At 70.1% G+C, this 24,899-nt stretch overlaps 9 pseudogenes; all 9 read right to left on the reverse strand.

The window, feature by feature from the left end:
- Positions 1-3,766: 3,766 nt before the first annotated feature.
- On the reverse strand, positions 3,767-3,902 carry LOC125961170 (uncharacterized; annotated as a pseudogene).
- Positions 3,903-5,897: 1,995 nt separating this feature from the next.
- On the reverse strand, positions 5,898-6,033 carry LOC125961146 (uncharacterized; annotated as a pseudogene).
- Positions 6,034-9,088: 3,055 nt separating this feature from the next.
- Positions 9,089-9,224, reverse strand: LOC125961147 (uncharacterized; annotated as a pseudogene).
- A 1,994-nt stretch (positions 9,225-11,218) lies between these two features.
- On the reverse strand, positions 11,219-11,354 carry LOC125961145 (uncharacterized; annotated as a pseudogene).
- Positions 11,355-14,401: 3,047 nt separating this feature from the next.
- Positions 14,402-14,537, reverse strand: LOC125961152 (uncharacterized; annotated as a pseudogene).
- Positions 14,538-16,531: 1,994 nt separating this feature from the next.
- On the reverse strand, positions 16,532-16,667 carry LOC125961169 (uncharacterized; annotated as a pseudogene).
- Positions 16,668-18,661: 1,994 nt separating this feature from the next.
- On the reverse strand, positions 18,662-18,797 carry LOC125961153 (uncharacterized; annotated as a pseudogene).
- Positions 18,798-20,802: 2,005 nt separating this feature from the next.
- LOC125961171 (uncharacterized) lies at positions 20,803-20,938 on the reverse strand (annotated as a pseudogene).
- Positions 20,939-22,800: 1,862 nt separating this feature from the next.
- On the reverse strand, positions 22,801-22,936 carry LOC125961154 (uncharacterized; annotated as a pseudogene).
- Between the last annotated feature and the right edge of the window lie 1,963 nt (positions 22,937-24,899).

Below are 24,899 nucleotides of genomic sequence, written 5' to 3' on the forward strand. Positions count from 1 at the left end.
AATTTTTATTTTTATTTATGTTGATGTTTTACTTATATTTATGTTTGCATTGAAAGTTTCCATTGGTAACTGGTGTCTTTTCCTGGGGAATCACTTGAATGTCTTCAACTAACTCGGGCATATGTCCGCCTCTCAGGGATGGACCACACATTTATTTGTTCATCCAAGAAACACTTGCCAAGGGCTGGGTCAAGCCTGGGAGTGTAAAGATTCACAAGCTATACGATCCATGCAATGGAATGCATTACTCCTTAAACAGGAAGGAAATTCTGACACAGGCTACAATAAGGAAGAACCTTGAAAACATTATGCTACATGAAATAGGCCAGAGACAACAGGACAAATAATGTATGATCCCACTTAGAACAGGCCAGTTCCTAGGTAGAGAATGCGGAAGAGAGGTTATGGGGGCTGGGGGAGGGGAGATGGGGTGTTACCGTGTAATGGGTACAGGATGTCAATTTGGATTGATGAATAAGTCTTAGAAATGGACACTGGAGATGGTTGTACCACATTATCAGTGTACTTAACACCGCTGAACTATACACTTAAAAAGGTCAAAATGGTAAATTTTGATATGTGTATTTTAAGCACAATGTAAAAAAAAAGGTTCACAAACTATAGACCCTGCCTGCTAGAGAGTCATTCTCCAGAGCAGGACAGGGTCATTGTATGCAGTGGGAAAGCCGCTACAGGGAGGAGAGCCTGGGGTGTGTGGAAGCACCTAACCCAGCAGGGGCAGTGGGGGGGTTGAGTCCTGAGCCAGCTCCGCATGAGTCAGCCAGGCTGAGTGTGTGGTGGGCGCCAAGCCTGAAGGCAAGCAGGGAAGAGGTTCTCATCAGGGAGAACGTAAGTACCTGGAGAAACTTTTTGCCTGGAGACAGTGATGTGACAGACTTGTGCCTTGTGAACTAAGCAAGGTATCTGAGCTTAGGTGCAACAAGTCCTAGGGGAACGGTGAAATCTGGACGCCCTCTCCTCGCCTGACTTCAACGTGCAGTGCGCATCTATTTACTTCTTTCTATCACTAGACAATAACATCTAGAAAGCAGGGACTACTAAGTTAACAAGCCAAGAAGATGGCAGAGTAGAAGGACGTGCTCACACTCCCTCTTGCGAGAACTCCAGAATCACAACTAACTGCTGAACAATCATCAACAGGAAGACACTGGAACTCACAAAAAAGATACCCCACATCCAAAGACAAAGGAGAAGCCACAATAAGACGGTAGGAGGGACGAAATCACAATAAAATCAAATCCAATAACTGCTGGGTGGGTGACTCACAAACTGGAGAACACTTATACCACAGAAATCCACCCACTGGAGTGAAGGTTTTTTTGTTTTTGTTTTGTTTTAAGGCTGAGTGGGAGGCAAAAAGCCTACAGCACCTGGTATTCCCAGGCGGTCTCCTATCCAAGTACTAACCAGGCCTGACCCTGCTTAGCTTCCAAGATTGAGACAAGATCGGGCGCGTTCAGGCAGGCGGGGAGCGCCCCATCAGACGCTTGCTGTGGTGGGAGGGTCCTGAGGAGGTGGGGCCTGCAGCGGTACCCGGCGGGGGCGGAGACGGCCGCCGCCACCGCCGCCACCGCCACGACCGCCGCGGTCGACAAAAGGAGAAGGTGTGTAGCGGGAGGCAAAAAGCCTACAGCACCTGGCGTTCCCAGGAGCTCTCCCGTCCGGGACGTCTCCCATCCAACATACTAACCAGGCCCAACCCTGCTTACCTTCCGAGATCGAGTCGAGATCAGGCCCGTCTAGGGTGGTTTGGCCGTAGACACTGGGGGGGTCGCGGGCTGGTCTTGAGGCGCAGCTTAGCAGGCGCTTGGGCCTTACCGCCGGCCCAGCGGCCCGCCCGCCCCGGCAGGGCCCCGCCGCCCGCCTAGGCTGGGGAACGGAGGTCTCGGGGACCGGGGGGTGGTGGAGGAGTTGGCGACCTCCCAGCCCAGGGCGGGTGGGACACAGCCAGCTTTTCGGCGCTTCGTGCCCCGCCCCAGATCCCACAGGCCGCTCACAGGGACGTAGCCCCGGAGGCTTCAGGGCCCGGGGCCCGCGGTCCCTCGGGCATCCCACCTGCCCGCCCACGCTGTGGTAGGCGTAGCCCAGAGGCAGACCGGCCCGGCCCTCCTGTCCGACAGCAGCTGGCCCGAAGCCACTGGGAGCCACCATTGAGTTGGCACGGCCCCTTAGACACAGCAAGGCCACCCTTGCCCCGACGCCACCGTCCGAGCTCAGGACCCCGCCCCTGGTGGCCGGCAGGCCCGGGGAAGCGGCCTGGGCCCTCGATCCCGCTCCCGCCCACGGCCGCGGCGAAACGGCGGAGGGGGTGCTTTTTCCGGATGGAGCTGTGGAGAGACACCCCGGAAGACAGGTGGCGGCGCCGGGGCTGGGCTCCAGTGGCTGCGGCCAGGTGCAGCTCGCGGGGCTCGCGGGCCGAACGGACGGCACCCGGGTCCGCGGCCATGTCTGGGTGGCGTCAGGCCGCCCCCGGAGCGTCTGGTGTGCCGCTGCCTTCCAGGGACGCCTTCTGGCCGCCTGCCCGCTCAGGCAGGTGGGGAGTGCCCCATCAGACGCTTGCTGTGGTGGGAGGGGCCTGAGGAGGTGGGGCCTGCAGCGGTACCTGGTACCCGGCGGGGGTGGAGACGGCCGCCGCCGCAGCCGCTGCGGGCGACCAAAGGAGAAAGCGGAGCTGGAGGCAAAAAGCCTACAGCACCCGGTATTCCCAGGAGCTCTCCCATCCAGGAGGTCTCCCATCCAAGTTCTAACCAGCCCTGACCCTGCTTAGCTTCGGAGATCCGGACTTGATCGGGCCCGTCTAGGCTGGTTTGGCAGTAGGTGTTGGTGGGTTGCGGGCTGCCTCTTGAGGCGCAGCTTAGCAGGCCCTTGGGCCTTACCGCCAGCCAAGCGGCCCGCCCGCCCCGGCAGGGCCCCGCCGCCCGCCTAGGCAGAGGAACGGAGGTCTCGGGGACCGGGTGGTGGCGGAGGTGTTGGCGACCACCCAGCCCAGGGCGGGCGGGACCCAGCAAACTTTTCGGCGCTTGGCCTCCCACCCCAGATCCCGCAGGTCGCTCACAGGGATGTGGCCCCGGAGGCTTCAGGGCCCGGGGCCTGCGGTCCCTTGGGCATCCCACCTGCCCGCCCACGCTGCGCTGGGCGCAGCCCGGCCGCAGACCGGGCCGGCCCTCCTGCCCGACAGCAGCTGGCCCGAAGCCAGTGGGAGCCACCATTGAGTTGGCAAAGCCCCTTAGACCCAGCAACGCCACCCTTGCCCCCACACCACCGTCCGAGCTCAGGACCCCGCCCCAGGTGGCCGGCAGACCCGCGGAAGCGGCCTGGGCCCTCTATCCCTCTCCGGTACCCGGCCGCGGCAAAACGGTGGAGGGGGGGCTTTTTCCGGATGGAGCTGTGGAGAGACACCCCCCCGGCAGACAGGTGGCGGCGCCGGGGCTGGGCTCCAGTGGGGGCCGCCAGGTGCAGGTCGAGGGGCTCACGGGCCGCATGGACGGCACCCGGGTCCGCGGCCATGTCTGTTTCGCGTCAGGGGACCAACGGAGCGTCTGGTGTGCCGCTGCCTTCCAGGGACGCCTTCTGGCCGCCTGGCCGCTCAGGCAGGCGGGGAGCGCCCCATCAGACGCTTGCTGTGGTGGGAGGGTCCTGAGGAGGTGGGGCCTGCAGCGGTACCCGGCGGGGGCGGAGACGGCCGCCGCCACCGCCACGACCGCCGCGGTCGACAAAAGGAGAAGGTGTGTAGCGGGAGGCAAAAAGCCTACAGCACCTGGCGTTCCCAGGAGCTCTCCCGTCCGCGACGTCTCCCATCTAACTACCAACCAGGCCCAACCCTGCTTAGCTTCCGAGATCGAGTCGAGATCGGGCCCGTCTAGGGTGGTTTGGCCGTAGACACTTGGGGGGTCGCGGGCTGCCTCTTGAGGCGCAGCTTAGCAGGCGCTTGGGCCTTACCGCCGGCCCAGCGTCCCGCCCGCCCCGGCAGGGCCCCGCCGCCCGCCTAGGCAGGGGAACGGAGGTCTCGGGGACCGGGGGGTGGTGGAGGAGTTGGCGACCTCCCAGCCCAGGGCGGGTGGGACACAGCCAGCTTTTCGGCGCTTCGTGCCCCGCCCCAGATCCCACAGGCCGCTCACAGGGACGTAGCCCCGGAGGCTTCAGGGCCCGGGGCCCGCGGTCCCTCGGGCATCCCACCTGCCCGCCCACGCTGTGGTAGGCGTAGCCCAGAGGCAGACCGGCCCGGCCCTCCTGTCCGACAGCAGCTGGCCCGAAGCCACTGGGAGCCACCATTGAGTTGGCACGGCCCCTTAGACACAGCAACGCCACCCTTGCCCCGACGCCACCGTCCGAGCTCAGGACCCCGCCCCTGGTGGCCGGCAGGCCCGGGGAAGCGGCCTGGGCCCTCGATCCCGCTCCCGCCCACGGCCGCGGCGAAACGGCGGAGGGGGTGCTTTTTCCGGATGGAGCTGTGGAGAGACACCCCGGAAGACAGGTGGCGGCGCCGGGGCTGGGCTCCAGTGGCTGCGGCCAGGTGCAGCTCGCGGGGCTCGCGGGCCGAACGGACGGCACCCGGGTCCGCGGCCACGTCTGGGTGGCGTCAGGCCGCCCCCGGAGCGTCTGGTGTGCCGCTGCCTTCCAGGGACGCCTTCTGGCCGCCTGCCCGCTCAGGCAGGTGGGGAGTGCCCCATCAGACGCTTGCTGTGGTGGGAGGGGCCTGAGGAGGTGGGGCCTGCAGCGGTACCTGGTACCCGGCGGGGGGTGGAGACGGCCGCCGCCGCAGCCGCCTCGGGCGACCAAAGGAGAAAGCGGAGCGGGAGGCAAAATGCCTATAGCACCCGGTATTCCCAGGAGCTCTCCCATCCAGGAGGTCTCCCATGCAAGTTCTAACCAGGCCCGACCCTGCTTAGCTTCGGAGATCCGGACTTGATCGGGCCCGTCTAGGCTGGTTTGGCAGTAGGTGTTGGTGGGTTGCGGGCTGCCTCTTGAGGCGCAGCTTAGCAGGCCCTTGGGCCTTACCGCCAGCCCAGCGGCCCGCCCGCCCCGGCAGGGACCCGCCGCCCGCCTAGGCAGAGGAACGGAGGTCTCGGGGACCGGGTGGTGGCGGAGGTGTTGGCGACCACCCAGCCCAGGGCGGGCGGGACCCAGCAAACTTTTCGGCGCTTGGCCTCCCACCCCAGATCCCGCAGGTCGCTCACAGGGATGTGGCCCCGGAGGCTTCAGGGCCCGGGGCCTGCGGTCCCTTGGGCATCCCACCTGCCCGCCCACGCTGCGCTAGGCGCAGCCCGGCCGCAGACCGGGCCGGCCCTCCTGCCCGACAGCAGCTGGCCCGAAGCCAGTGGGAGCCACCATTGAGTTGGCAAAGCCCCTTAGACCCAGCAACGCCACCCTTGCCCCCACACCACCGTCCGAGCTCAGGACCCCGCCCCAGGTGGCCGGCAGACCCGCGGAAGCAGCCTGGGCCCTCTATCCCTCTCCGGCACCCGGCCGCGGCGAAACGGTGGAGGGGGGGCTTTTTCCGGATGGAGCTGTGGAGAGACACCCCCCCGGCAGACAGGTGGCGGCGCCGGGGCTGGGCTCCAGTGGGGGCCGCCAGGTGCAGGTCGAGGGGCTCACGGGCCGCATGGACGGCACCCGGGTCCGCGGCCATGTCTGTTTCGCGTCAGGGGACCAACGGAGCGTCTGGTGTGCCGCTGCCTTCCAGGGACGCCTTCTGGCCGCCTGGCCGCTCAGGCAGGCGGGGAGCGCCCCATCAGACGCTTGCTGTGGTGGGAGGGTCCTGAGGAGGTGGGGCCTGCAGCGGTACCCGGCGGGGGCGGAGACGGCCGCCGCCACCGCCGCCACCGCCACGACCGCCGCGGTCGACAAAAGGAGAAGGTGTGTAGCGGGAGGCAAAAAGCCTACAGCACCTGGCGTTCCCAGGAGCTCTCCCGTCCGCGACGTCTCCCATCCAACTACTAACCAGGCCCAACCCTGCTTAGCTTCCGAGATCGAGTCGAGATCGGGCCCGTCTAGGGTGGTTTGGCCGTAGACACTGGGGGGGTCGCGGGCTGCCTCTTGAGGCGCAGCTTAGCAGGCGCTTGGGCCTTACCGCCGGCCCAGCGGCCCGCCCGCCCCGGCAGGGCCCCGCCGCCCGCCTAGGCAGGGGAACGGAGGTCTCGGGGACCGGGGGGTGGCGGAGGAGTTGGCGACCTCCCAGCCCAGGGCGGGTGGGACACAGCCAGCTTTTCGGCGCTTCGTGCCCCGCCCCAGATCCCACAGGCCGCTCACAGGGACGTAGCCCCGGAGGCTTCAGGGCCCGGGGCCCGCGGTCCCTCGGGCATCCCACCTGCCCGCACACGCTGTGGTAGGCGTAGCCCAGAGGCAGACCGGCCCGGCCCTCCTGTCCGACAGCAGCTGGCCCGAAGCCACTGGGAGCCACCATTGAGTTGGCACGGCCCCTTAGACACAGCAAAGCCACCTTTGCCCCGACGCCACCGTCCGAGCTCAGGACCCCGCCCCTGGTGGCCGGCAGGCCCGGGGAAGCGGCCTGGGCCCTCGATCCCGCTCCCGCCCACGGCCGCGGCGAAACGGCGGAGGGGGTGCTTTTTCCGGATGGAGCTGTGGAGAGACACCCCGGAAGACAGGTGGCGGCGCCGGGGCTGGGCTCCAGTGGCTGCGGCCAGGTGCAGCTCGCGGGGCTCGCGGGCCGAACGGACGGCACCCGGGTCCGCGGCCACGTCTGGGTGGCGTCAGGCCGCCCCCGGAGCGTCTGGTGTGCCGCTGCCTTCCAGGGACGCCTTCTGGCCGCCTGCCCGCTCAGGCAGGTGGGGAGTGCCCCATCAGACGCTTGCTGTGGTGGGAGGGGCCTGAGGAGGTGGGGCCTGCAGCGGTACCTGGTACCCGGCGGGGGGTGGAGACGGCCGCCGCCGCAGCCGCCTCGGGCGACCAAAGGAGAAAGCGGAGCGGGAGGCAAAAAGCCTACAGCACCCGGTATTCCCAGGAGCTCTCCCATCCAGGAGGTCTCCCATGCAAGTTCTAACCAGGCCTGACGCTGCTTAGCTTCGGAGATCCGGACTTGATCGGGCCCGTCTAGGCTGGTTTGGTAGTAGGTGTTGTTGGGTCGCGGGCTGCCTCTTGAGGCGCAGCTTAGCAGGCCCTTGGGCCTTACCGCCAGCCCAGCGGCCCGCCCGCCCCGGCAGGGCCCCGCCGCCCGCCTAGGTAGAGGAACGGAGGTCTCGGGGACCGGGTGGTGGCGGAGGTGTTGGCGACCACCCAGCCCAGGGCGGGCGGGACCCAGCAAACTTTTCGGCGCTTGGCCTCCCACCCCAGATCCCGCAGGTCGCTCACAGGGATGTGGCCCCGGAGGCTTCAGGGCCCGGGGCCTGCGGTCCCTTGGGCATCCCACCTGCCCGCCCACGCTGCGCTAGGCGCAGCCCGGCCGCAGACCGGGCCGGCCCTCCTGCCCGACAGCAGCTGGCCCGAAGCCAGTGGGAGCCACCATTGAGTTGGCAAAGCCCCTTAGACCCAGCAACGCCACCCTTGCCCCCACACCACCGTCCGAGCTCAGGACCCCGCCCCAGGTGGCCGGCAGACCCGCGGAAGCGGCCTGGGCCCTCTATCCCTCTCCGGCACCCGGCCGCGGCGAAACGGTGGAGGGGGGGCTTTTTCGGGATGGAGCTGTGGAGAGACACCCCCCGGCAGACAGGTGGCGGCGCCGGGGCTGGGCTCCAGTGGGGGCCGCCAGGTGCAGGTCGAGGGGCTCACGGGCCGCATGGACGGCACCCGGGTCCGCGGCCATGTCTGTTTCGCGTCAGGGGACCAACGGAGCGTCTGGTGTGCCGCTGCCTTCCAGGGACGCCTTCTGGCCGCCTGCCCGCTCAGGCAGGTGGGGAGTGCCCCATCGGACGCTTGCTGTGATGGGAGGGGCCTGAGGAGGTGGGGCCTGCAGCGGTACCTGGTACCCGGCGGGGGCGGAGACGGCCGCCGCCGCAGCCGCCGCGGGCGACCAAAGGAGAAAGCGGAGCGGGAGGCAAAAAGCCTACAGCACCCGGTATTCCCAGGAGCTCTCCCATCCAGGAGGTTTCCCATCCAAGTTCTAACCAGGCCCGACCCTGCTTAGCTTCCGAGATCCGGACTTGATCGGGCCCGTCTAGGCTGGTTTGGCAGTAGGTGTTGGTGGGTTGCGGGCTGCCTCTTGAGGCGCAGCTTAGCAGGCCCTCGGGCCTTACCGCCAGCCCAGCGGCCCGCCCGCCCCGGCAGGGCCCCGCCGCCCGCCTAGGCAGAGGAACGGAGGTCTCGGGGACCGGGTGGTGGCGGAGGTGTTGGCGACCACCCAGCCCAGGGCGGGCGGGACCCAGCAAACTTTTCGGCGCTTGGCCTCCCACCCCAGATCCCGCAGGTCGCTCACAGGGATGTGGCCCCGGAGGCTTCAGGGCCCGGGGCCTGCGGTCCCTTGGGCATCCCACCTGCCCGCCCACGCTGCGCTGGGCGCAGCCCGGCCGCAGACCGGGCCGGCCCTCCTGCCCGACAGCAGCTGGCCCGAAGCCAGTGGGAGCCACCATTGAGTTGGCAAAGCCCCTTAGACCCAGCAACACCACCCTTGCCCCCACACCACCGTCCGAGCTCAGGACCCCGCCCCAGGTGGCCGGCAGACCCGCGGAAGCGGCCTGGGCCCTCTATCCCTCTCCGGCACCCGGCCGCGGCGAAACGGTGGAGGGGGGGCTTTTTCCGGATGGAGCTGTGGAGAGACACCCCCCCGGCAGACAGGTGGCGGCGCCGGGGCTGGGCTCCAGTGGGGGCCGCCAGGTGCAGGTCGAGGGGCTCACGGGCCGCATGGACGGCACCCGGGTCCGCGGCCATGTCTGTTTCGCGTCAGGGGACCAACGGAGCGTCTGGTGTGCCGCTGCCTTCCAGGGACGCCTTCTGGCCGCCTGGCCGCTCAGGCAGGCGGGGAGCGCCCCATCAGACGCTTGCTGTGGTGGGAGGGTCCTGAGGAGGTGGGGCCTGCAGCGGTACCCGGCGGGGGCGGAGACGGCCGCCGCCACCTCCACCACCGCCACGACCGCCGCGGTCGACAAAAGGAGAAGGTGTGTAGCGGGAGGCAAAAAGCCTACAGCACCTGGCGTTCCCAGGAGCTCTCCCGTCCGCGACGTCTCCCATCCAACTACTAACCAGGCCCAACCCTGCTTAGCTTCCGAGATCGAGTCGAGATCGGGCCCGTCTAGGGTGGTTTGGCCGTAGACACTGGGGGCGTCGCGGGCTGCCTCTTGAGGCGCAGCTTAGCAGGCGCTTGGGCCTTACCGCCGGCCCAGCGGCCCGCCCGCCCCGGCAGGGCCCCGCCGCCCGCCTAGGCAGGGGAACGGAGGTCTCGGGGACCGGGGGGTGGCGGAGGAGTTGGCGACCTCCCAGCCCAGGGCGGGTGGGACACAGCCAGCTTTTCGGCGCTTCGTGCCCCGCCCCAGATCCCACAGGCCGCTCACAGGGTCGTAGCCCCGGAGGCTTCAGGGCCCGGGGCCCGCGGTCCCTCGGGCATCCCACCTGCCGGCCCACGCTGTGGTAGGCGTAGCCCAGAGGCAGACCGGCCCGGCCCTCCTGTCCGACAGCAGCTGGCCCGAAGCCACTGGGAGCCACCATTGAGTTGGCACGGCCCCTTAGACACAGCAAAGCCACCTTTGCCCCGACGCCACCGTCCGAGCTCAGGACCCCGCCCCTGGTGGCCGGCAGGCCCGGGGAAGCGGCCTGGGCCCTCGATCCCGCTCCCGCCCACGGCCGCGGCGAAACGGCGGAGGGGGTGCTTTTTCCGGATGGAGCTGTGGAGAGACACCCCGGAAGACAGGTGGCGGCGCCGGGGCTGGGCTCCAGTGGCTGCGGCCAGGTGCAGCTCGCGGGGCTCGCGGGCCGAACGGACGGCACCCGGGTCCGCGGCCATGTCTGGGTGGCGTCAGGCCGCCCCCGGAGCGTCTGGTGTGCCGCTGCCTTCCAGGGACGCCTTCTGGCCGCCTGCCCGCTCAGGCAGGTGGGGAGTGCCCCATCAGACGCTTGCTGTGGTGGGAGGGGCCTGAGGAGGTGGGGCCTGCAGCGGTACCTGGTACCCGGCGGGGGCGGAGACGGCCGCCGCCGCAGCCGCCGCGGGCGACCAAAGGAGAAAGCGGAGCGGGAGGCAAAAAGCCTACAGCACCCGGTATTCCCAGGAGCTCTCCCATCCAGGAGGTTTCCCATCCAAGTTCTAACCAGGCCCGACCCTGCTTAGCTTCCGAGATCCGGACTTGATCGGGCCCGTCTAGGCTGGTTTGGCAGTAGGTGTTGGTGGGTTGCGGGCTGCCTCTTGAGGCGCAGCTTAGCAGGCCCTTGGGCCTTACCGCCAGCCCAGCGGCCCGCCCGCCCCGGCAGGGCCCCGCCGCCCGCCTAGGCAGAGGAACGGAGGTCTCGGGGACCGGGTGGTGGCGGAGGTGTTGGCGACCACCCAGCCCAGGGCGGGCGGGACCCAGCAAACTTTTCGGCGCTTGGCCTCCCACCCCAGATCCCGCAGGTCGCTCACAGGGATGTGGCCCCGGAGGCTTCAGGGCCCGGGGCCTGCGGTCCCTTGGGCATCCCACCTGCCCGCCCACGCTGCGCTGGGCGCAGCCCGGCCGCAGACCGGGCCGGCCCTCCTGCCCGACAGCAGCTGGCCCGAAGCCAGTGGGAGCCACCATTGAGTTGGCAAAGCCCCTTAGACCCAGCAACGCCACCCTTGCCCCCACACCACCGTCCGAGCTCAGGACCCCGCCCCAGGTGGCCGGCAGACCCGCGGAAGCGGCCTGGGCCCTCTATCCCTCTCCGGCACCCGGCCGCGGCGAAACGGTGGAGGGGGGGCTTTTTCCGGATGGAGCTGTGGAGAGACACCCCCCCGGCAGACAGGTGGCGGCGCCGGGGCTGGGCTCCAGTGGGGGCCGCCAGGTGCAGGTCGAGGGGCTCACGGGCCGCATGGACGGCACCCGGGTCTGCGGCCATGTCTGTTTCGCGTCAGGGGACCAACGGAGCGTCTGGTGTGCCGCTGCCTTCCAGGGACGCCTTCTGGCCGCCTGGCCGCTCAGGCAGGCGGGGAGCGCCCCATCAGACGCTTGCTGTGGTGGGAGGGTCCTGAGGAGGTGGGGCCTGCAGCGGTACCCGGCGGGGGCGGAGACGGCCGCCGCCACCGCCGCCACCGCCACGACCGCCACGGTCGAAAAAAGGAGAAGTTGTGTAGCGGGAGGCAAAAAGCCTACAGCACCTGGTGTTCCCAGGAGCTCTCCCGTCCGCGACGTCTCCCATCCAACTACTAACCAGGCCCAACCCTGCTTAGCTTCCGAGATCGAGTCGAGATCGGGCCCGTCTAGGGTGGTTTGGCCGTAGACACTGGGGGGGTCGCGGGCTGCCTCTTGAGGCGCAGCTTAACAGGCGCTTGGGCCTTACCGCCGGCCCAGCGGCCCGCCCGCCCCGGCAGGGCCCCGCCGCCCGCCTAGGCAGGGGAACGGAGGTCTCGGGGACCGGGGGGTGGCGGAGGAGTTGGCGACCTCCCAGCCCAGGGCGGGTGGGACACAGCCAGCTTTTCGGCGCTTCGTGCCCCGCCACAGATCCCACAGGCCGCTCACAGGGTCGTAGCCCCGGAGGCTTCAGGGCCCGGGGCCCGCGGTCCCTCGGGCATCCCACCTGCCGGCCCACGCTGTGGTAGGCGTAGCCCAGAGGCAGACCGGCCCGGCCCTCCTGTCCGACAGCAGCTGGCCCGAAGCCACTGGGAGCCACCATTGAGTTGGCACGGCCCCTTAGACACAGCAACGCCACCTTTGCCCCGACGCCACCGTCCGAGCTCAGGACCCCGACCCTGGTGGCCGGCAGGCCCGGGGAAGCGGCCTGGGCCCTCGATCCCGCTCCCGCCCACGGCCGCGGCGAAACGGCGGAGGGGGTGCTTTTTCCGGATGGAGCTGTGGAGAGACACCCCGGAAGACAGGTGGCGGCGCCGGGGCTGGGCTCCAGTGGCTGCGGCCAGGTGCAGCTCGCGGGGCTCGCGGGCCGAACGGACGGCACCCGGGTCCGCGGCCATGTCTGGGTGGCGTCAGGCTGCCCCTGGAGCGTCTGGTGTGCCGCTGCCTTCCAGGGACGCCTTCTGGCCGCCTGCCCGCTCAGGCAGGTGGGGAGTGCCCCATCAGACGCTTGCTGTGATGGGAGGGGCCTGAGGAGGTGGGGCCTGCAGCGGTACCTGGTACCCGGCGGGGGCGGAGACGGCCGCCGCCGCAGCCGCCGCGGGCGACCAAAGGAGAAAGCGGAGCGGGAGGCAAAAAGCCTACAGCACCCGGTATTCCCAGGAGCTCTCCCATCCAGGAGGTCTCCCATCCAAGTTCTAACCAGGCCCGACCCTGCTTAGCTTCCGAGATCCGGACTTGATCGGGCCCGTCTAGGCTGGTTTGGCTGTAGGTGTTGGTCGGTCGCGGGCTGACTCTTGAGGCGCAGCTTAGCAGGCCCTTGGGACTTAGCGCCAGCCCAGCGGCCCGCCCGCCCCGGCAGGGCCCCGCCGCCCTCCTAGGCAGAGGAACGGAGGTCTCGGGGACCGGGTGGTGGCGGAGGTGTTGGCGACCACCCAGCCCAGGGCGGGCGGGACCCAGCAAACTTTTTGGCGCTTGGCCTCCCACCCCAGATCCCGCAGGTCGCTCACAGGGATGTGGCCCCGGAGGCTTCAGGGCCCGGGGCCTGCGGTCCCTTGGGCATCCCACCTGCCCGCCCACGCTGCGCTAGGCGCAGCCCGGCCGCAGACCGGGCCGGCCCTCCTGCCCGACAGCAGCTGGCCCGAAGCCAGTGGGAGCCACCATTGAGTTGGCAAAGCCCCTTAGACCCAGCAACGCCACCCTTGCCCCCACACCACCGTCCGAGCTCAGGACCCCGCCCCAGGTGGCCGGCAGACCCGCGGAAGCGGCCTGGGCCCTCTATCCCTCTCCGGCACCCGGCCGCGGCGAAACGGTGGAGGCGGGGCTTTTTCGGGATGGAGCTGTGGAGAGACACCCCCCGGCAGACAGGTGGCGGCGCCGGGGCTGGGCTCCAGTGGGGGCCGCCAGGTACAGGTCGAGGGGCTCACGGGCCGCATGGACGGCACCCGGGTCCGCGGCCATGTCTGTTTCGCGTCAGGGGACCAACGGAGCGTCTGGTGTGCCGCTGCCTTCCAGGGACGCCTTCTGGCCGCCTGCCTGCTCAGGCAGGTGGAGAGTGCCCCATCGGACGCTTGCTGTGATGGGAGGGTCCTGAGGAGGTGGGGCCTGCAGCGGTACCCGGCGGGGGCGGAGACGGCCGCCGCCGCAGCCGCCGCGGGCGACCAAAGGAGAAAGCGGAGCGGGAGGCAAAAAGCCTACAGCACCCGGTATTCCCAGGAGCTCTCCCATCCAGGAGGTTTCCCATCCAAGTTCTAACCAGGCCCGACCCTGCTTAGCTTCCGAGATCCGGACTTGATCGGGCCCGTCTAGGCTGGTTTGGCAGTAGGTGTTGGTGGGTTGCGGGCTGCCACTTGAGGCGCAGCTTAGCAGGCCCTCGGGCCTTACCGCCAGCCCAGCGGCCCGCCCGCCCCGGCAGGGCCCCGCCGCCCGCCTAGGCAGAGGAACGGAGGTCTCGGGGACCGGGTGGTGGCGGAGGTGTTGGCGACCACCCAGCCCAGGGCGGGCGGGACCCAGCAAACTTTTCGGCGCTTGGCCTCCCACCCCAGATCCCGCAGGTCGCTCACAGGGATGTGGCCCCGGAGGCTTCAGGGCCCGGGGCCTGCGGTCCCTTGGGCATCCCACCTGCCCGCCCACGCTGCGCTGGGCGCAGCCCGGCCGCAGACCGGGCCGGCCCTCCTGCCCGACAGCAGCTGGCCCGAAGCCAGTGGGAGCCACCATTGAGTTGGCAAAGCCCCTTAGACCCAGCAACACCACCCTTGCCCCCACACCACCGTCCGAGCTCAGGACCCCGCCCCAGGTGGCCGGCAGACCCGCGGAAGCGGCCTGGGCCCTCTATCCCTCTCCGGCACCCGGCCGCGGCGAAACGGTGGAGGCGGGGCTTTTTCGGGATGGAGCTGTGGAGAGACACCCCCCCGGCAGACAGGTGGCGGCGCCGGGGCTGGGCTCCAGTGGGGGCCGCCAGGTGCAGGTCGAGGGGCTCACGGGCCGCATGGACGGCACCCGGGTCCGCGGCCATGTCTGTTTCGTGTCAGGGGACCAACGGAGCGTCTGGTGTGCCGCTGCCTTCCAGGGACGCCTTCTGGCCGCCTGGCCGCTCAGGCAGGCGGGGAGTGCCCCATCAGACGCTTGCTGTGGTGGGAGGGTCCTGAGGAGGTGGGGCCTGCAGCGGTACCCGGCGGGGGCGGAGACGGCCGCCGACCCCGCCGCCACCGCCATGACCGCCGCGGTCGACAAAAGGAGAAGGTGTGTAGCGGGAGGCAAAAAGCCTACAGCACCTGGCGTTCCCAGGAGCTCTCCCGTCCGCGACGTCTCCCATCCAACTACTAACCAGGCCCAACCCTGCTTAGCTTCCGAGATCGAGTCGAGATCGGGCCCGTCTAGGGTGGTTTGGCCGTAGACACTGGGGGGGTCGCGGGCTGCCTCTTGAGGCGCAGCTTAGCAGGCGCTTGGGCCTTACCGCCGGCCCAGCGGCCCGCCCGCCCCGGCAGGGCCCCGCCGCCCGCCTAGGCAGGGGAACGGAGGTCTCGGGGACCGGGGGGTGGTGGAGGAGTTGGCGACCTCCCAGCCCAGGGCGGGTGGGACACAGCCAGCTTTTCGGCGCTTCGTGCCCCGCCCCAGATCCCACAGGCCGCTCACAGGGACGTAGCCCCGGAGGCTTCAGGGCCCGGGGCCCGCGGTCCCTCGGGCATCCCCACTGCCCGCACACGCTGTGGTAGGCGTAGCCCAGAGGCAGACCGGCCCGGCCCTCCTGTCTGACAGCAGCTGGCCCGAAGCCACTGGGAGCCACCATTGAGTTGGCACGGCCCCTTAGACACAGCAACGCCAACCTTGCCCCGACGCCACCGTCCGAGCTCAGGACCCCGCCCCTGGTGGCCGGCAGGCCCGGGGAAGCGGCCTGGGCCCTCGATCCCGCTCCCGCCCACGGCCGCGGCGAAACGGCGGAGGGGGTGCTTTTTCCGGATGGAGCTGTGGAGAGACACCCCGGAAGACAGGTGGCGGCGCCGGGGCTGGGCTCCAGTGGCTGCGGCCAGGTGCAGCTCGCGGGGCTCGCGGGCCGAACGGACGGCACCCGGGTCCGCGGCCATGTCTGGGTGGCGTCAGGCCGCCCCCGGAGCGTCTGGTGTGCCGCTGCCTTCCAGGGACGCCTTCTGGCCGCCTGCCCGCTCAGGCAGGTGGGGAGTGCCCCATCAGACGCTTGCTGTGGTGGGAGGGGCCTGAGGAGGTGGGGCCTGCAGCGGTACCTGGTACCCGGCGGGGGCGGAGACGGCCGCCGCCGCAGCCGCCGCGGGCGACCAAAGGAGAAAGCGGAGCGGGAGGCAAAAAGCCTACAGCACCCGGTATTCCCAGGAGCTCTCCCATCCAGGAGGTCTCCCATCCAAGTTCTAACCAGGCCCGACCCTGCTTAGCTTCCGAGATCCGGACTTGATCGGGCCCGTCTAGGCTGGTTTGGCAGTAGGTGTTGGTGGGTTGCGGGCTGCCTCTTGAGGCGCAGCTTAGCAGGCCCTTGGGCCTTACCGCCAGCCCAGCGGCCCGCCCGCCCCGGCAGGGCCCCGCCGCCTGCCTAGGCAGAGGAACGGAAGTCTCGGGGACCGGGTGGTGGCGGAGGTGTTGGCGACCACCCAGCCCAGGGCGGGCGGGACCCAGCAAACTTTTCGGCGCTTGGCCTCCCACCCCAGATCCCGCAGGTCGCTCACAGGGATGTGGCCCCGGAGGCTTCAGGGCCCGGGGCCTGCGGTCCCTTGGGCATCCCACCTGCCCGCCCACGCTGCGCTGGGCGCAGCCCGGCCGCAGACCGGGCCGGCCCTCCTGCCCGACAGCAGCTGGCCCGAAGCCAGTGGGAGCCACCATTGAGTTGGCAAAGCCCCTTAGACCCAGCAACGCCACCCTTGCCCCCACACCACCGTCCGAGCTCAGGACCCCGCCCCAGGTGGCCGGCAGACCCGCGGAAGCAGCCTGGGCCCTCTATCCCTCTCCGGCACCCGGCCGCGGCGAAACGGTGGAGGGGGGGCTTTTTCCGGATGGAGCTGTGGAGAGACACCCCCCCGGCAGACAGGTGGCGGCGCCGGGGCTGGGCTCCAGTGGGGGCCGCCAGGTGCAGGTCGAGGGGCTCACGGGCCGCATGGACGGCACCCGGGTCTGCGGCCATGTCTGTTTCGCGTCAGGGGACCAACGGAGCGTCTGGTGTGCCGCTGCCTTCCAGGGACGCCTTCTGGCCGCCTGGCCGCTCAGGCAGGCGGGGAGCGCCCCATCAGACGCTTGCTGTGGTGGGAGGGTCCTGAGGAGGTGGGGCCTGCAGCGGTACCCGGCGGGGGCGGAGACGGCCGCCGCCACCGCCGCCACCGCCACGACCGCCACGGTCGAAAAAAGGAGAAGTTGTGTAGCGGGAGGCAAAAAGCCTACAGCACCTGGTGTTCCCAGGAGCTCTCCCGTCCGCGACGTCTCCCATCCAACTACTAACCAGGCCCAACCCTGCTTAGCTTCCGAGATCGAGTCGAGATCGGGCCCGTCTAGGGTGGTTTGGCCGTAGACACTGGGGGGGTCGCGGGCTGCCTCTTGAGGCGCAGCTTAACAGGCGCTTGGGCCTTACCGCCGGCCCAGCGGCCCGCCCGCCCCGGCAGGGCCCCGCCGCCCGCCTAGGCAGGGGAACGGAGGTCTCGGGGACCGGGGGGTGGCGGAGGAGTTGGCGACCTCCCAGCCCAGGGCGGGTGGGACACAGCCAGCTTTTCGGCGCTTCGTGCCCCGCCACAGATCCCACAGGCCGCTCACAGGGTCGTAGCCCCGGAGGCTTCAGGGCCCGGGGCCCGCGATCCCTCGGGCATCCCACCTGCCGGCCCACGCTGTGGTAGGCGTAGCCCAGAGGCAGACCGGCCCGGCCCTCCTGTCCGACAGCAGCTGGCCCGAAGCCACTGGGAGCCACCATTGAGTTGGCACGGCCCCTTAGACACAGCAACGCCACCTTTGCCCCGACGCCACCGTCCGAGCTCAGGACCCCGACCCTGGTGGCCGGCAGGCCCGGGGAAGCGGCCTGGGCCCTCGATCCCGCTCCCGCCCACGGCCGCGGCGAAACGGCGGAGGGGGTGCTTTTTCCGGATGGAGCTGTGGAGAGACACCCCGGAAGACAGGTGGCGGCGCCGGGGCTGGGCTCCAGTGGCTGCGGCCAGGTGCAGCTCGCGGGGCTCGCGGGCCGAACGGACGGCACCCGGGTCCGCGGCCATGTCTGGGTGGCGTCAGGCCGCCCCCGGAGCGTCTGGTGTGCCGCTGCCTTCCAGGGACGCCTTCTGGCCGCCTGCCCGCTCAGGCAGGTGGGGAGTGCCCCATCAGACGCTTGCTGTGATGGGAGGGGCCTGAGGAGGTGGGGCCTGCAGCGGTACCTGGTACCCGGCGGGGGCGGAGACGGCCGCCGCCGCAGCCGCCGTGGGCAACCAAAGGGGAAAGCGGAGCGGGAGGCAAAAAGCCTACAGCACCCGGTATTCCCAGGAGCTCTCCCATCCAGGAGGTCTCCCATCCAAGTTCTAACCAGGCCCGACCCTGCTTAGCTTCCGAGATCCGGACTTGATCGGGCCCGTCTAGGCTGGTTTGGCAGTAGGTGTTGGTGGGTTGCGGGCTGCCTCTTGAGGCGCAGCTTAGCAGGCCCTTGGGCCTTACCGCCAGCCCAGCGGCCCGCCCGCCCCGGCAGGGCCCCGCCGCCCGCCTAGGCAGAGGAACGGAGGTCTCGGGGACCGGGTGGTGGCGGAGGTGTTGGCGACCACCCAGCCCAGGGCGGGCGGGACCCAGCAAACTTTTCGGCGCTTGGCCTCCCACCCCAGATCCCGCAGGTCGCTCACAGGGATGTGGCCCCGGAGGCTTCAGGGCCCGGGGCCTGCGGTCCCTTGGGCATCCCACCTGCCCGCCCACGCTGCGCTGGGCGCAGCCCGGCCGCAGACCGGGCCGGCCCTCCTGCCCGACAGCAGCTGGCCCGAAGCCAGTGGGAGCCACCATTGAGTTGGCAAAGCCCCTTAGACCCAGCAACACCACCCTTGCCCCCACACCACCGTCCGAGCTCAGGACCCCGCCCCAGGTGGCCGGCAGACCCGCGGAAGCGGCCTGGGCCCTCTATCCCTCTCCGGCACCCGGCCGCGGTGAAACGGTGGAGGCGGGGCTTTTTCGGGATGGAGCTGTGGAGAGACACCCCCCCGGCAGACAGGTGGCGGCGCCGGGGCTGGGCTCCAGTGGGGGCCGCCAGGTGCAGGTCGAGGGGCTCACGGGCCGCATGGACGGCACCCGGGTCCGCGGCCATGTCTGTTTCGTGTCAGGGGACCAACGGAGCGTCTGGTGTGCCGCTGCCTTCCAGGGACGCCTTCTGGCCGCCTGGCCGCTCAGGCAGGCGGGGAGCGCCCCATCAGACGCTTGCTGTGGTGGGAGGGTCCTGAGGAGGTGGGGCCTGCAGCGGTACCCGGCGGGGGCGGAGACGGCCGCCGACCCCGCCGCCACCGCCATGACCGCCGCGGTCGACAAAAGGAGAAGGTGTGTAGCGGGAGGCAAAAAGCCTACAGCACCTGGCGTTCCCAGGAGCTCTCCCGTCCGCGACGTCTCCCATCCAACTACTAACCAGGCCCAACCCTGCTTAGCTTCCGAGATCGAGTCGAGATCGGGCCCGTCTAGGGTGGTTTGGCCGTAGACACTGGGGGGGTCGCGGGCTGCCTCTTGAGGCGCAGCTTAGCAGGCGCTTGGGCCTTACCGCCGGCCCAGCGGCCCGCCCGCCCCGGCAGGGCCCCGCCGCCCGCCTAGGCAGGGGAACGGAGGTCTCGGGGACCGGGGGGTGGTGGAGGAGTTGGCGACCTCCCAGCCCAGGGCGGGTGGGACACAGCCAGCTTTTCGGCGCTTCGTGCCCCGCCCCAGATCCCACAGGCCGCTCACAGGGACGTAGCCCCGGAGGCTTCAGGGCCCGGGGCCCGCGGTCCCTCGGGCATCCCCACTGCCCGCACACGCTGTGGTAGGCGTAGCCCAGAGGCAGACCGGCCCGGCCCTCCTGTCTGACAGCAGCTGGCCCGAAGCCACTGGGAGCCACCATTGAGTTGGCACGGCCCCTTAGACACAGCAACGCCAACCTTGCCCCGACGCCACCGTCCGAGCTCAGGACCCCGCCCCTGGTGGCCGGCAGGCCCGGGGAAGCGGCCTGGGCCCTCGATCCCGCTCCCGCCCACGGCCGCGGCGAAACGGCGGAGGGGGTGCTTTTTCCGGATGGAGCTGTGGAGAGACACCCCGGAAGACAGGTGGCGGCGCCGGGGCTGGGCTCCAGTGGCTGCGGCCAGGTGCAGCTCGCGGGGCTCGCGGGCCGAACGGACGGCACCCGGGTCCGCGGCCATGTCTGGGTGGCGTCAGGCCGCCCCCGGAGCGTCTGGTGTGCCGCTGCCTTCCAGGGACGCCTTCTGGCCGCCTGCCCGCTCAGGCAGGTGGGGAGTGCCCCATGGGACGCTTGCTGTGGTGGGAGGGGCCTGAGGAGGTGGGGCCTGCAGCGGTACCTGGTACCCGGCGGGGGCGGAGACGGCCGCCGCCGCAGCCGCCGCGGGCGACCAAAGGAGAAAGCGGAGCGGGAGGCAAAAAGCCTACAGCACCCGGTATTCCCAGGAGCTCTCCCATCCAGGAGGTTTCCCATCCAAGTTCTAACCAGGCCCGACCCTGCTTAGCTTCCGAGATCCGGACTTGATCGGGCCCGTCTAGGCTGGTTTGGCAGTAGGTGTTGGTGGGTTGCGGGCTGCCTCTTGAGGCGCAGCTTAGCAGGCCCTTGGGCCTTACCGCCAGCCCAGCGGCCCGCCCGCCCCGGCAGGGCCCCGCCGCCCGCCTAGGCAGAGGAACGGAGGTCTCGGGGACCGGGTGGTGGCGGAGGTGTTGGCGACCACCCAGCCCAGGGCGGGCGGGACCCAGCAAACTTTTCGGCGCTTGGCCTCCCACCCCAGATCCCGCAGGTCGCTCACAGGGATGTGGCCCCGGAGGCTTCAGGGCCCGGGGCCTGCGGTCCCTTGGGCATCCCACCTGCCCGCCCACGCTGCGCTGGGCGCAGCCCGGCCGCAGCCCGGCCGCAGACCGGGCCGGCCCTCCTGCCCGACAGCAGCTGGCCCGAAGCCAGTGGGAGCCACCATTGAGTTGGCAAAGCCCCTTAGACCCAGCAACGCCACCCTTGCCCCCACACCACCGTCCGAGCTCAGGACCCCGCCCCAGGTGGCCGGCAGACCCGCGGAAGCAGCCTGGGCCCTCTATCCCTCTCCGGCACCCGGCCGCGGCGAAACGGTGGAGGGGGGGCTTTTTCCGGATGGAGCTGTGGAGAGACACCCCCCCGGCAGACAGGTGGCGGCGCCGGGGCTGGGCTCCAGTGGGGGCCGCCAGGTGCAGGTCGAGGGGCTCACGGGCCGCATGGACGGCACCCGGGTCTGCGGCCATGTCTGTTTCGCGTCAGGGGACCAACGGAGCGTCTGGTGTGCCGCTGCCTTCCAGGGACGCCTTCTGGCCGCCTGGCCGCTCAGGCAGGCGGGGAGCGCCCCATCAGACGCTTGCTGTGGTGGGAGGGTCCTGAGGAGGTGGGGCCTGCAGCGGTACCCGGCGGGGGCGGAGACGGCCGCCGCCACCGCCGCCACCGCCACGACCGCCACGGTCGAAAAAAGGAGAAGTTGTGTAGCGGGAGGCAAAAAGCCTACAGCACCTGGTGTTCCCAGGAGCTCTCCCGTCCGCGACGTCTCCCATCCAACTACTAACCAGGCCCAACCCTGCTTAGCTTCCGAGATCGAGTCGAGATCGGGCCCGTCTAGGGTGGTTTGGCCGTAGACACTGGGGGGGTCGCGGGCTGCCTCTTGAGGCGCAGCTTAACAGGCGCTTGGGCCTTACCGCCGGCCCAGCGGCCCGCCCGCCCCGGCAGGGCCCCGCCGCCCGCCTAGGCAGGGGAACGGAGGTCTCGGGGACCGGGGGGTGGCGGAGGAGTTGGCGACCTCCCAGCCCAGGGCGGGTGGGACACAGCCAGCTTTTCGGCGCTTCGTGCCCCGCCACAGATCCCACAGGCCGCTCACAGGGTCGTAGCCCCGGAGGCTTCAGGGCCCGGGGCCCTCGGTCCCTCGGGCATCCCACCTGCCGGCCCACGCTGTGGTAGGCGTAGCCCAGAGGCAGACCGGCCCGGCCCTCCTGTCCGACAGCAGCTGGCCCGAAGCCACTGGGAGCCACCATTGAGTTGGCACGGCCCCTTAGACACAGCAACGCCACCTTTGCCCCGACGCCACCGTCCGAGCTCAGGACCCCGACCCTGGTGGCCGGCAGGCCCGGGGAAGCGGCCTGGGCCCTCGATCCCGCTCCCGCCCACGGCCGCGGCGAAACGGCGGAGGGGGTGCTTTTTCCGGATGGAGCTGTGGAGAGACACCCCGGAAGACAGGTGGCGGCGCCGGGGCTGGGCTCCAGTGGCTGCGTGCCCGCTCAGGCAGGTGGGGAGTGCCCCATCAGACGCTTGCTGTGATGGGAGGGGCCTGAGGAGGTGGGGCCTGCAGCGGTACCTGGTACCCGGCGGGGGCGGAGACGGCCGCCGCCGCAGCCGCCGCGGGCGACCAAAGGAGAAAGCGGAGCGGGAGGCAAAAAGCCTACAGCACCCGGTATTCCCAGGAGCTCTCCCATCCAGGAGGTCTCCCATCCAAGTTCTAACCAGGCCCGACCCTGCTTAGCTTCCGAGATCCGGACTTGATCGGGCCCGTCTAGGCTTGTTTGGCTGTAGGTGTTGGTGGGTCGCGGGCTGCCTCTTGAGGCGCAGCTTAGCAGGCCCTTGGGCCTTACCGCCAGCCCAGCGGCCGGCCCGCCCCGGCAGGGCCCCGCCGCCCGCCTAGGCAGAGGAACGGAGGTCTCGGGGACCGGGTGGTGGCGGAGGTGTTGGCGACCACCCAGCCCAGGGCGGGGGGGACCCAGCAAACTTTTCGGCGCTTGGCCTCCCACCCCAGATCCCGCAGGTCGCTCACAGGGATGTGGCCCCGGAGGCTTCAGGGCCCGGGGCCTGCGGTCCCTTGGGCATCCCACCTGCCCGCCCACGCTGCGCTAGGCGCAGCCCGGCCGCAGACCGGGCCGGCCCTCCTGCCCGACAGCAGCTGGCCCGAAGCCAGTGGGAGCCACCATTGAGTTGGCAAAGCCCCTTAGACCCAGCAACGCCACCCTTGCCCCCACACCACCGTCCGAGCTCAGGACCCCGCCCCAGGTGGCCGGCAGACCCGCGGAAGCGGCCTGGGCCCTCTATCCCTCTCCGGCACCCGGCCGCGGCGAAACGGTGGAGGGGGGGCTTTTTCCGGATGGAGCTGTGGAGAGACACCCCCCCGGCAGACAGGTGGCGGCGCCGGGGCTGGGCTCCAGTGGGGGCCGCCAGGTGCAGGTCGAGGGGCTCACGGGCCGCATGGACGGCACCCGGGTCCGCGGCCATGTCTGTTTCGCGTCGGGGACCAACGGAGCGTCTGGTGTGCCGCTGCCTTCCAGGGACGCCTTCTGGCCGCCTGGCCGCTCAGGCAGGTGGGGAGCGCCCCATCAGACGCTTGCTGTGGTGGGAGGGTCCTGAGGAGGTGGGGCCTGCAGCGGTACCCGGCGGGGGCGGAGACGGCCGCCGCCACCGCCGCCACCGCCACGACCGCCGCGGTCGACAAAAGGAGAAGGTGTGTAGCGGGAGGCAAAAAGCCTACAGCACCTGGCGTTCCCAGGAGCTCTCCCGTCCGCGACGTCTCCCATCCAACTACTAACCAGGCCCAACCCTGCTTAGCTTCCGAGATCGAGTCGAGATCGGGCCCGTCTAGGGTGGTTTGGCCGTAGACACTGGGGGGGTCGCGGGCTGCCTCTTGAGGCGCAGCTTAGCAGGCGCTTGGGCCTTACCGCCGGCCCAGCGGCCCGCCCGCCCCGGCAGGGCCCCGCCGCCCGCCTAGGCAGGGGAACGGAGGTCTCGGGGACCGGGGGGTGGTGGAGGAGTTGGCGACCTCCCAGCCCAGGGCGGGTGGGACACAGCCAGCTTTTCGGCGCTTCGTGCCCCGCCCCAGATCCCACAGGCCGCTCACAGGGACGTAGCCCCGGAGGCTTCAGGGCCCGGGGCCCGCGGTCCCTCGGGCATCCCCACTGCCCGCACACGCTGTGGTAGGCGTAGCCCAGAGGCAGACCGGCCCGGCCCTCCTGTCTGACAGCAGCTGGCCCGAAGCCACTGGGAGCCACCATTGAGTTGGCACGGCCCCTTAGACACAGCAACGCCACCCTTGCCCCGACGCCACCGTCCGAGCTCAGGACCCCGCCCCTGGTGGCCGGCAGGCCCGGGGAAGCGGCCTGGGCCCTCGATCCCGCTCCCGCCCACGGCCGCGGCGAAACGGCGGAGGGGGTGCTTTTTCCGGATGGAGTTGTGGAGAGACACCCCGGAAGACAGGTGGCGGCGCCGGGGCTGGGCTCCAGTGGCTGCGGCCAGGTGCAGCTCGCGGGGCTCGCGGGCCGAACGGACGGCACCTGGGTCCGCGGCCATGTCTGGGTGGCGTCAGGCCGCCCCCGGAGCGTCTGGTGTGCCGCTGCCTTCCAGGGATGCCTTCTGGCCGCCTGCCCGCTCAGGCAGGTGGGGAGTGCCCCATCGGATGCTTGCTGTGATGGGAGGGGCCTGAGGAGGTGGGGCCTGCAGCGGTACCTGGTACCCGGCGGGGGCGGAGAGGGCCGCCGCCGCAGCCGCCGCGGGCGACCAAAGGAGAAAGCGGAGCGGGAGGCAAAAAGCCTACAGCACCCGGTATTCCCAGGAGCTCTCCCATCCAGGAGGCCTCCCATCCAAGTTCTAACCAGGCCCGACCCTGCTTAGTTTCGAAGATCCGGACTTGATCGGGCCCGTGTAGGCTGGTTTGGCAGTAGGTGTTGGTGGGTCGCGGGCTGCCTCTTGAGGCGCAGCTTAGCAGGCCCTCGGGCCTTACCGCCAGCCCAGCGGCCCGCCCGCCCCGGCAGGGCCCCGCCGCCCGCCTAGGCAGAGGAACGGAGGTCTCGGGGACCGGGTGGTGGCGGAGGTGTTGGCGACCACCCAGCCCAGGGCGGGCGGGACCCAGCAAACTTTTCGGCGCTTGGCCTCCCACCCCAGATCCCGCAGGTCGCTCACAGGGATGTGGCCCCGGAGGCTTCAGGGCCCGGGGCCTGCGGTCCCTTGGGCATCCCACCTGCCCGCCCACGCTGCGCTGGGCGCAGCCCGGCCGCAGACCGGGCCGGCCCTCCTGCCCGACAGCAGCTGGCCCGAAGCCAGTGGGAGCCACCATTGAGTTGGCAAAGCCCCTTAGACCCAGCAACACCACCCTTGCCCCCACACCACCGTCCGAGCTCAGGACCCCGCCCCAGGTGGCCGGCAGACCCGCGGAAGCGGCCTGGGCCCTCTATCCCTCTCCGGCACCCGGCCGCGGCGAAACGGTGGAGGCGGGGCTTTTTCGGGATGGAGCTGTGGAGAGACACCCCCCCGGCAGACAGGTGGCGGCGCCGGGGCTGGGCTCCAGTGGGGGCCGCCAGGTGCAGGTCGAGGGGCTCACGGGCCGCATGGACGGCACCCGGGTCCGCGGCCATGTCTGTTTCGCGTCAGGGGACCAACGGAGCGTCTGGTGTGCCGCTGCCTTCCAGGGACGCCTTCTGGCCGCCTGGCCGCTCAGGCAGGCGGGGAGCGCCCCATCACACGCTTGCTGTGGTGGGAGGGTCCTGAGGAGGTGGGGCCTGCAGCGGTACCCGGCGGGGGCGGAGACGGCCGCCGACCCCGCCGCCACCGCCATGACCGCCGCGGTCGAC

This window comes from Orcinus orca, chromosome 14 (assembly GCF_937001465.1).
Source record: "Orcinus orca chromosome 14, mOrcOrc1.1, whole genome shotgun sequence".
Lineage (NCBI taxonomy): Eukaryota > Metazoa > Chordata > Mammalia > Artiodactyla > Delphinidae > Orcinus > Orcinus orca.